The sequence below is a fragment of the Leptonychotes weddellii genome, unplaced genomic scaffold (assembly GCF_054177405.1).
Source record: "Leptonychotes weddellii isolate Sample4059 unplaced genomic scaffold, ASM5417740v2 HiC_scaffold_7073, whole genome shotgun sequence".
Taxonomy (NCBI): Eukaryota; Metazoa; Chordata; class Mammalia; order Carnivora; family Phocidae; genus Leptonychotes; species Leptonychotes weddellii.
The window spans coordinates 1-7,449 of NW_028040297.1; the positions used below are offsets into that span (position 1 = coordinate 1).

A 7,449-nucleotide genomic window follows, 5' to 3' on the forward strand; every position below is an offset into this window, starting at 1 on the left:
TTGATCCCTCTTGCCACATGATCCTTCAGAGACATCCCACCAATTCACATTCTTATCCACAGCGTGTGAAAGTAACCACTTTCCAGACTGGGCAGAACACTGATATTATGCTTTTAAAATTCATTCGTTCATTCTGCAAATGTTTTTTGAGTGCCTGCTATGTGCTTGGCTGTGTGCTAAGGGCTAGGGGTAAATCCCTGCCCTCGTGGAGCTTGCATTCTAGGTATGAAGAGATAGGCAATTAGTGAAATAGGTAAGTTATGTGGTGTACCAGAAGGTGGTAAGTGCTACAGAGACATATTAAACAGGGGAGGGAGGCGGGAGTGCACGGGGAGAGGGGTGTCCATTGTAAGTACAGGGGACAGGGAACCCCTCACTGAGATGATGACTTTTCAGCAAAGACTTGAGAGAGAGAAAGGAACGGGGCGTGAGGATATCCGGGGGAAGAGCATTTTGGTCAGAGGGAACAGCACGTTCTAGAGGCTGAATCACACCTCATGTGTTCAAACAGCAACGACCTGGCAGGAAGTTGGAGTGGAGGGGGCGAGGGCGAGAATGGGAGATGTGGTTAGTGAGGTAATGGGGGCTGCTATGTGGTCCTGGGGTGATGGATTTCTCCAGACAAGACGGGAACCAGATGCGGGATTGGAATAAAGGACTTGTTCTCGCTTATGATTCAAGAGGCACCCTCGGGCTGCTGTGTTTTAAAAAACCACAGTGAAGGCAAAATTGGAAGTGGGAGGCCCGTCAGGAGACTGCCTACCTACCCCGATACACCAAAAATAGTATTTCATCATTGTTTGTTTGTTTGTTGCACTTGAATTTTTTATATATAAATTGTTTGTATTTCTCCTATTGGAAATGGCCTATTTTGAGATCTTTGTTGATGTTGCCATTAGCATATTTACCTTTCACTGTGGATTTTCAGTGATAGTAAGAATGTAGCTTTTAGTCATATATGTAGTTCTCTGTTCCCAACTGCTCTTCTAATTTAATCCTGTGTGTGATTTTTTTAGGTAGAGATTTTTAATTTTTATGAGGACAGATTTTTTCAAAGAAATTTTCTGGTACAGATTCTGCTTGTGATAGCATACTTAGAATCTTGCCAAGACTATTGCTTCAGTTTAGGCTTTTTTATTTGCAAGCCATAGAAGCTGGCTTAACTAAAGGGAAATACATCTTAATACTTGGGATCTAAACTGGAACCTGGAGATAAGAGATTCGACCGGGCCACATAAGATTCTGGAACTCGGAACTAAAAACCTTACCTGGAACCAAAGCATCTTTCCCATTTCTCTGAGTTTACCTGCTTCACTCTCTTCACTTCTCTCTGCTTCTCTCTGAGCGTCCATGTCACTCTTCCCTCTTCTTCTGTGATACTCTGTTCATCCATATTGTGGCCACCTCCATTCTGGCATGACTGATGAGCAGACTAAGCATCTCTTCACCTCAATTTTAACACATGGGAAAGAGAAGCTAATTACACAGTCCACCCAGTAGATTGGCCTATTCTGCAACCTCCCTCCATTCCAAAAACATAAGCTGCGTCCAGGGAGTGTTGGAGTCACAGACTCTAAGGGGCTCATCTTGAGAGGGGCATGTGGAGAAAGGGCAGTTCTCATTGGGAATAGGGAACATGCATTGAGCATATACCATAAAAGAAGTAAAATCCACATTCATCAATATTTTATTCTAATACTTCTATGGCTTTAAATTTTCCATACTTCTGAAAGCAATTTCTGTGTAAGGTATGCTGTAGAAGTATCATTTTGTCTTATTATTTTATATTGCAAAAGGTTAGCCACTTGTCCCCAAAATATGGCAGAAAAAAAGTTGAACTTGTGCCAAAATTGCTATTGAAATGAACCAGATGTCTTATAGCTCAGATTGTTTAAAGTATTTGATGAGTACCACTATTTAAAATAATGTTGATCTAACTGCTGGAAACTCCTCTTGGTTATATGTTTTGTCATTATTGTTGTTCTTTACTAATTAGAAAACATGCCAAAGGAACACACACACACACACACAAAGCAATCTGATTTAAAAATGGGCAGAGGACCTGAATAGACATTTTCTAAAGAAGACATACAGATGGCAAACAGACACATGAAAAGATGTTCAATATCACTGATCGTCAGGGAAATACAATTCAAAATAACGAGATATCACCTTACACCTGTCAGAATGGCTAAAATAAAAAAGACAAGAAATAAGTGTTGGCGAGGATGTGGAGAAAAAGGAATCCTCGTGCACTGTTGGTGGGAATGCAAGCTGGTGCAGCTACTGCGGAAAACAGTATGGAGGTTCCTGAAAACATTAAAAATAGAGTTACCCTATGATCCAGTGATTCTACTACTAGAAATTTACCCGAGGAAAATGAAAACACTATTTTGGGAAGATATATGCATCCCTGTGTTTACTGCAGCCCATTATTTACAAAGATCAAGATATAGGAAGCAAACTAGTGTCCATGAATGGATGAATGGATAAAGAAGGTGTGAGATATATATATATATATTTATACACACAATAGAATATTAGCCATAAGAAAGGATGAGATCTTACCATTTGTGTCAACATGGATGGACCTAATGGGTATCATGCTAAGCGAAGTAAGCCAGACTGAGAAAGACAAATACCATATGATTCCACTTAAATGTGGAATCTAAAAAAACAAACAAATAAACAAACAAAAAGCAGATTCAGACCTATAAATACAGAGGACGAATTCATTGTTGCCAGAGGGAAGGGAGTCGGGGTGGGGGGTGGGCATAATGAGTAAAGGCCAGTGGGAGATACAGGCTTCCAGGAATGGAATAGATAAGTCAGGGAAATAAAAGGTACAGCCCGGGGATTATAGTCGATGACATTGTGCTCGTGATAGATGGTAGCTACACCTGTGGTGAGCATAGCGTAACGTATAGAGAAGTTGAATCACTATGTTGTACACCTGAAACTAATGTAACAATGTGTGTCCACTATACTCAGATAGAGAAACATTTTTTTTAAAACAAGAGAATCAGCAAACATGATTACTCTACCTTATGATTCATTGACACAAGGAAGATGGGAGCCGCTATCAGGCCACCATGTTTGAGGAAACTTTGTCCAGACCTTGGTGGAGAAACAGCTGAATTCAGAAAGGCATTATCAGTCAAGTGACTTCCACATCTTTTCCAGCCCTTTTCCCCATGGGGAAGGAGCATCTCCAGACTAGATAAGTCACAGAGATTATTGAAGAGGCAGAAACTGACCAAACAAACAAAAATCTGTCAAGATTGTTGTTAGTAATTATTTTGTCATTTGCCCAGTAAGATCATTTTTTAATTAATTATACCATGATTTTTTTTTTACTGGCTAAATAAGTGTCAGCAAATTACTTCTTTGATTCTCAATTTTTTCACTTATTAAATGTCACAATTGAACTAGATGATTTCTAATGTTTCTACAAACACAAAAATCCTGATTTACTAATTTACTAGTTTTCTGTGTAGAAGTGTGTGGGGCTGTATGAAACCGTTAGCTAAATGTTATCTTCACCCAAGGCATTACACACTCAGTGAAGCCAACACTCCAAAGACTAACCTACCAATGACACGTTAAGAAATTAGCATACATTTAATAATTTCTCCAACAGTGGTGATTGGGAGAGGAAAATTATCATCTCTTTCTTTAAATCTTTAGTGTAGACTTTGTAGAGAACATTTTTAAAAGCTTTTTTGAGGTATAACTGACATATGACAAACTGTACGTATTTATATGCTCAAATACGATGAGACATATACCCATGAAACCATAATCACAGTCAAGATAGTAAACACATCCATCACCTCAAAAAGTTTTCTTGTTCTCCTTTCTAATTTCTTCTTCTAGCTGCTCTCCACAGACAACCACTGATCTCCTTTCTGTCACTATAGATTAGTTTGCCTTTTTTAGGATTTTATTTCAATTGAATCAGATACTGTGTAACCTGTTTTGACTGGCTTCTTTCATTCCGCATAATTATTTTAGATTCATCCATGTCATTGTGTGCATCAGTAGCTCATTCTTTTTTATTGCTGAGTAGTATTGCAAGGTATGGATATAGCAGTTTGTCTATCCGTTCCCCTTCTGATGGGCATTTGGGTTGTTTCCCCTTGGGGGGCTATAATGAACAAAGTGCTAAGGACATTTGTGTATGGGTCTTAGAATACACACAGGCGTCCATTTCTCTTAGGTGAAGACCTACAAGGAGAATGCTTGGGTCGGACGATAAATGCATGTTTAGCTCTTTGAGAAATAACTAAAACTGTTTTGGAAAGAGTTTGTGCAATTCTACATTCCCACCAACAACGTAGGAGAGCTCCTATTTCTCCACATGCTCGTCAACACTTGGTATGATCAGTCTTTTTCATTTCAGCCATTCTAATAGGGATGCAGAGGTAGTTTACTAATTTTGAGTGAAGAGACATGAGGGGGGAGGGTGGAAAGACTGGTGCGGATTCATTTCAGGAAAGATGCCTGTCAGTTCATTTCATGCTACTTGGGTTCCCTCAAGCTGCCTTAGTTATTGATCCTGGTGAGTCGGGTTCTTCAGCTGATTTTACGATTCTAAATACCACCCTATGCCTTCTAATACATTTCTTTTGTCTTCAAGGTACCAGAATAGGCCTCGTCGCTTGTAGCCAAAGCCCTCCCTTTTCTACAGGTCACTCTGTTTACCTCTGCCTGGCACGCCTTCCCTCACCATCTTCTGGCAACAAACCCCACCCATGCCCTAACTACAGCATCTTTGTCTCTAGACCCTATTGCCTCTAAGCCAAGATCTAGTCCTCTTAGACTTTGGATACATGAGCCAATAAACTCCCTTTTTTAGCTTAATCTAGTTTGGAATCAGGTTTCTGTCACTTAGAACTGACAGAAATCACCCTGTGCCCCACCGTCCCCTGTCTGTCCTGTGCATGGGTTCTCAGAGCCAAGCATGAGGCCTGGAAATCAGCAAGTACTGAGTAAATAAACGACCACAGTTTTAAAATCAGACACATTGTTATAAATCTGTAAATATCAAGAAACCGGAAAGGTTGCTTTGAGAGGCATCATGGGTAAGCAGACCGCAGCTAGACTGCGAGGTGTGGATCCCAGCTCTGCCATTCATCAGCTCTGTGACCTTGGACAGTTTATTAATTTCTCTGTGTCTCAGCTTCTGAAACCCTAAAATGTGGATGATAATAGGACCTGCCTCCTAAAGCGATGAGGATTAAATGAGTTAATTTACAAAAAAAGCACTTGCCTGATATGTGCAAGATTTTTTTTTTTAATTTTTATTTTGTTTTGTGATGTGGATAGGTTTTTGGATCAAAGAGTCAAGGTTGAAAAAGACGTTGAAGTGTGCTCTCAAGGAATGACATGCTAAGATCTCAGTTACTAGTCATGGGATCTTAGATGAAATGCCGACTTGCCCTGAGAATCAGTTTTTTACTCTTTAGCCAGGCACATATAAAGACCCATGCTCTGGCTCAAATAATTGAACATAAGGTTGTTTAACAGAAGTTCACGTGATAAGGAACCTGAGTTTAGGGAGTGGCACTTAGCTCACCGCAGGTTCATTTGGAGCGAGTAGAAAGGCAAAGGCTACCATAAAACTTCCAAAGATTAGGCTGAGCTGCTAACAGTGGTGTCAAAGAAAATTATAACCCTCGGGTCCTCTGCTCAGTGCTCATCCCATAGAGAATACGTACTTAGCACTTGGACAGGCTGGAGAGCCTCGTGGAGAGGGAGAGCAAATGGAGGGAGGTAGCAAACATGTGATTTGAAGAACAGATGAGAGCCTTCCAAAGGCTTGCTCTGAATGATGAGACTCAGAGAAGATGACATTATAGTCTTCAGACACTTCGGATACCGGCCTGTAGAGGACTTCATCCGACTTGTTCCAGAAGCCCAGGGTGGAAGGCTGCAGGGGGCAGACCCCAGCTCAGCGGGAGGATGTGCTCTTCGCCCAGCAGAGCGGCCTGGTGATGGCGAGGGCTGTCCTGCAAAGCTGCAAGCCCCTGACCCCGAGAGGAGCGGGGTGAATGTGAGTTGACGGACACATTAGCAAAGAATAATTGTGGGAGGGATGAATCATCCAGGACTGCTCGGTTTCATTTCACATTCTAAAAATACATGATTCTTGGGACGTCTGGGTGGCTCAGTCGTTAAGCGTCTGCCTTCAGCTCAGGTCATTAACCCCGGGGGCCTGGGATCGAGCCCCGCATCGGGCTCCCTGCTCCGCGGGAAGCCTGCTTCTCCCTCTCCCACTCCGCCTGCTTGTGCTCTGGCTCTCTCTCAAGCAAATAAATTTTAGATTCAAAGGGGGTTAACCAACTACTTGCTCAGTGAACTGCAACTTTTGAAAAGTAGCAGCAGCCACAATATGTTGGTTGCCTTTTGCCCGAAAGGCCCCATGGGCGTGGAAGAGCCATGGCTGCCCCCCAGGGCATATTGCCCCCAGCCGGTCCCATCTTCAGGACTGTACCCAAGTGGTTAGAGCTGAGTCTACTTTCACTATTGCTTTTACCTGTGGCCACAGCCTCCGAAGAACAGAGTCAAGCCCTGGTTCTGTCTTGGTGTGAAGTTAAGATGAAGCCTTGTGAATCCATCTGATTGTAGTTTTTCATTTTGGTCACTTCCCTCTCAGCCCTGGAGGCACAGAAGACAGGGTTGATGTTCAAATCTTGTCTGCAAGTACATTGCTTCCTGCGGAAAGAGTTTCCAGAATGTTTGCTCACAGAACAACCACTGGCTAGTGGAGCCCACGCTAAGTAAACACAAAGGAATTAAAATAAATCAAGGGGACCAGAATTAATTCGTTTACTCCACAGTGAAAGTGGTTTACTTTTTCTTTAAAAAAATATCTTCCTTCGCATCCTTCCTTTCCAAACACTGCTCCAACCTTTCTATGCTGCTTTTTCAAAAAAGAAAGAAAGGGCTGCCTGGGTGGCTCAGTCGTTAAGTATATGCCTTCGGCTCGGGTCATGATCCCTGGGTCCTGGGATCGAGCCCCGCATCGGGCTCCCTGCTCGGCGGGAAGCATGCTTCTCCCTCTCCCACTCCCCCTGCTTGTGTTCCCTTTCTCGCTGTGTCTCTCTCTGTCAAATAAATAAAATCTTTAAAAAATAATAATAAAAGAAAAAAGAAAAAAATTAGAAAGGGAGTATATTAAGACTATTGTTTAATAGCCTGTTTTTTAAAAGAATCTATTTCTTGTACATTGTAGACCAAATAGCAGTGAGAAACAGCCCATGGACACTTTGAGATAGATAGATAGATAAAAGTAAATATCTTGCAACACAGAAATTCTTAATTAAATACAGCTGTTTATCCAAATAGAGGCAACAATTTAAACTTCTCAGACCTCTATTGTTGCTTTTCCTAGAAATTTTGTTTTTGTTTTGGTGCTTGTTTTTTTTTTTTTTCTGATTTTTCTGA

At 41.6% G+C, this 7,449-nt stretch overlaps 1 long non-coding RNA gene across 1 annotated transcript; it reads right to left on the reverse strand.

Moving 5' to 3' along the window:
- Positions 1-37: 37 nt before the first annotated feature.
- On the reverse strand, positions 38-7,021 carry LOC145719776 (uncharacterized). Its single transcript, XR_014142601.1, has 3 exons — positions 6,539-7,021; positions 5,721-6,029; positions 38-1,448 (listed from the first exon to the last, which is right to left on the reverse strand). It is a non-coding gene; the product is annotated as an uncharacterized LOC145719776 (long non-coding RNA).
- Positions 7,022-7,449: the final 428 nt, after the last annotated feature.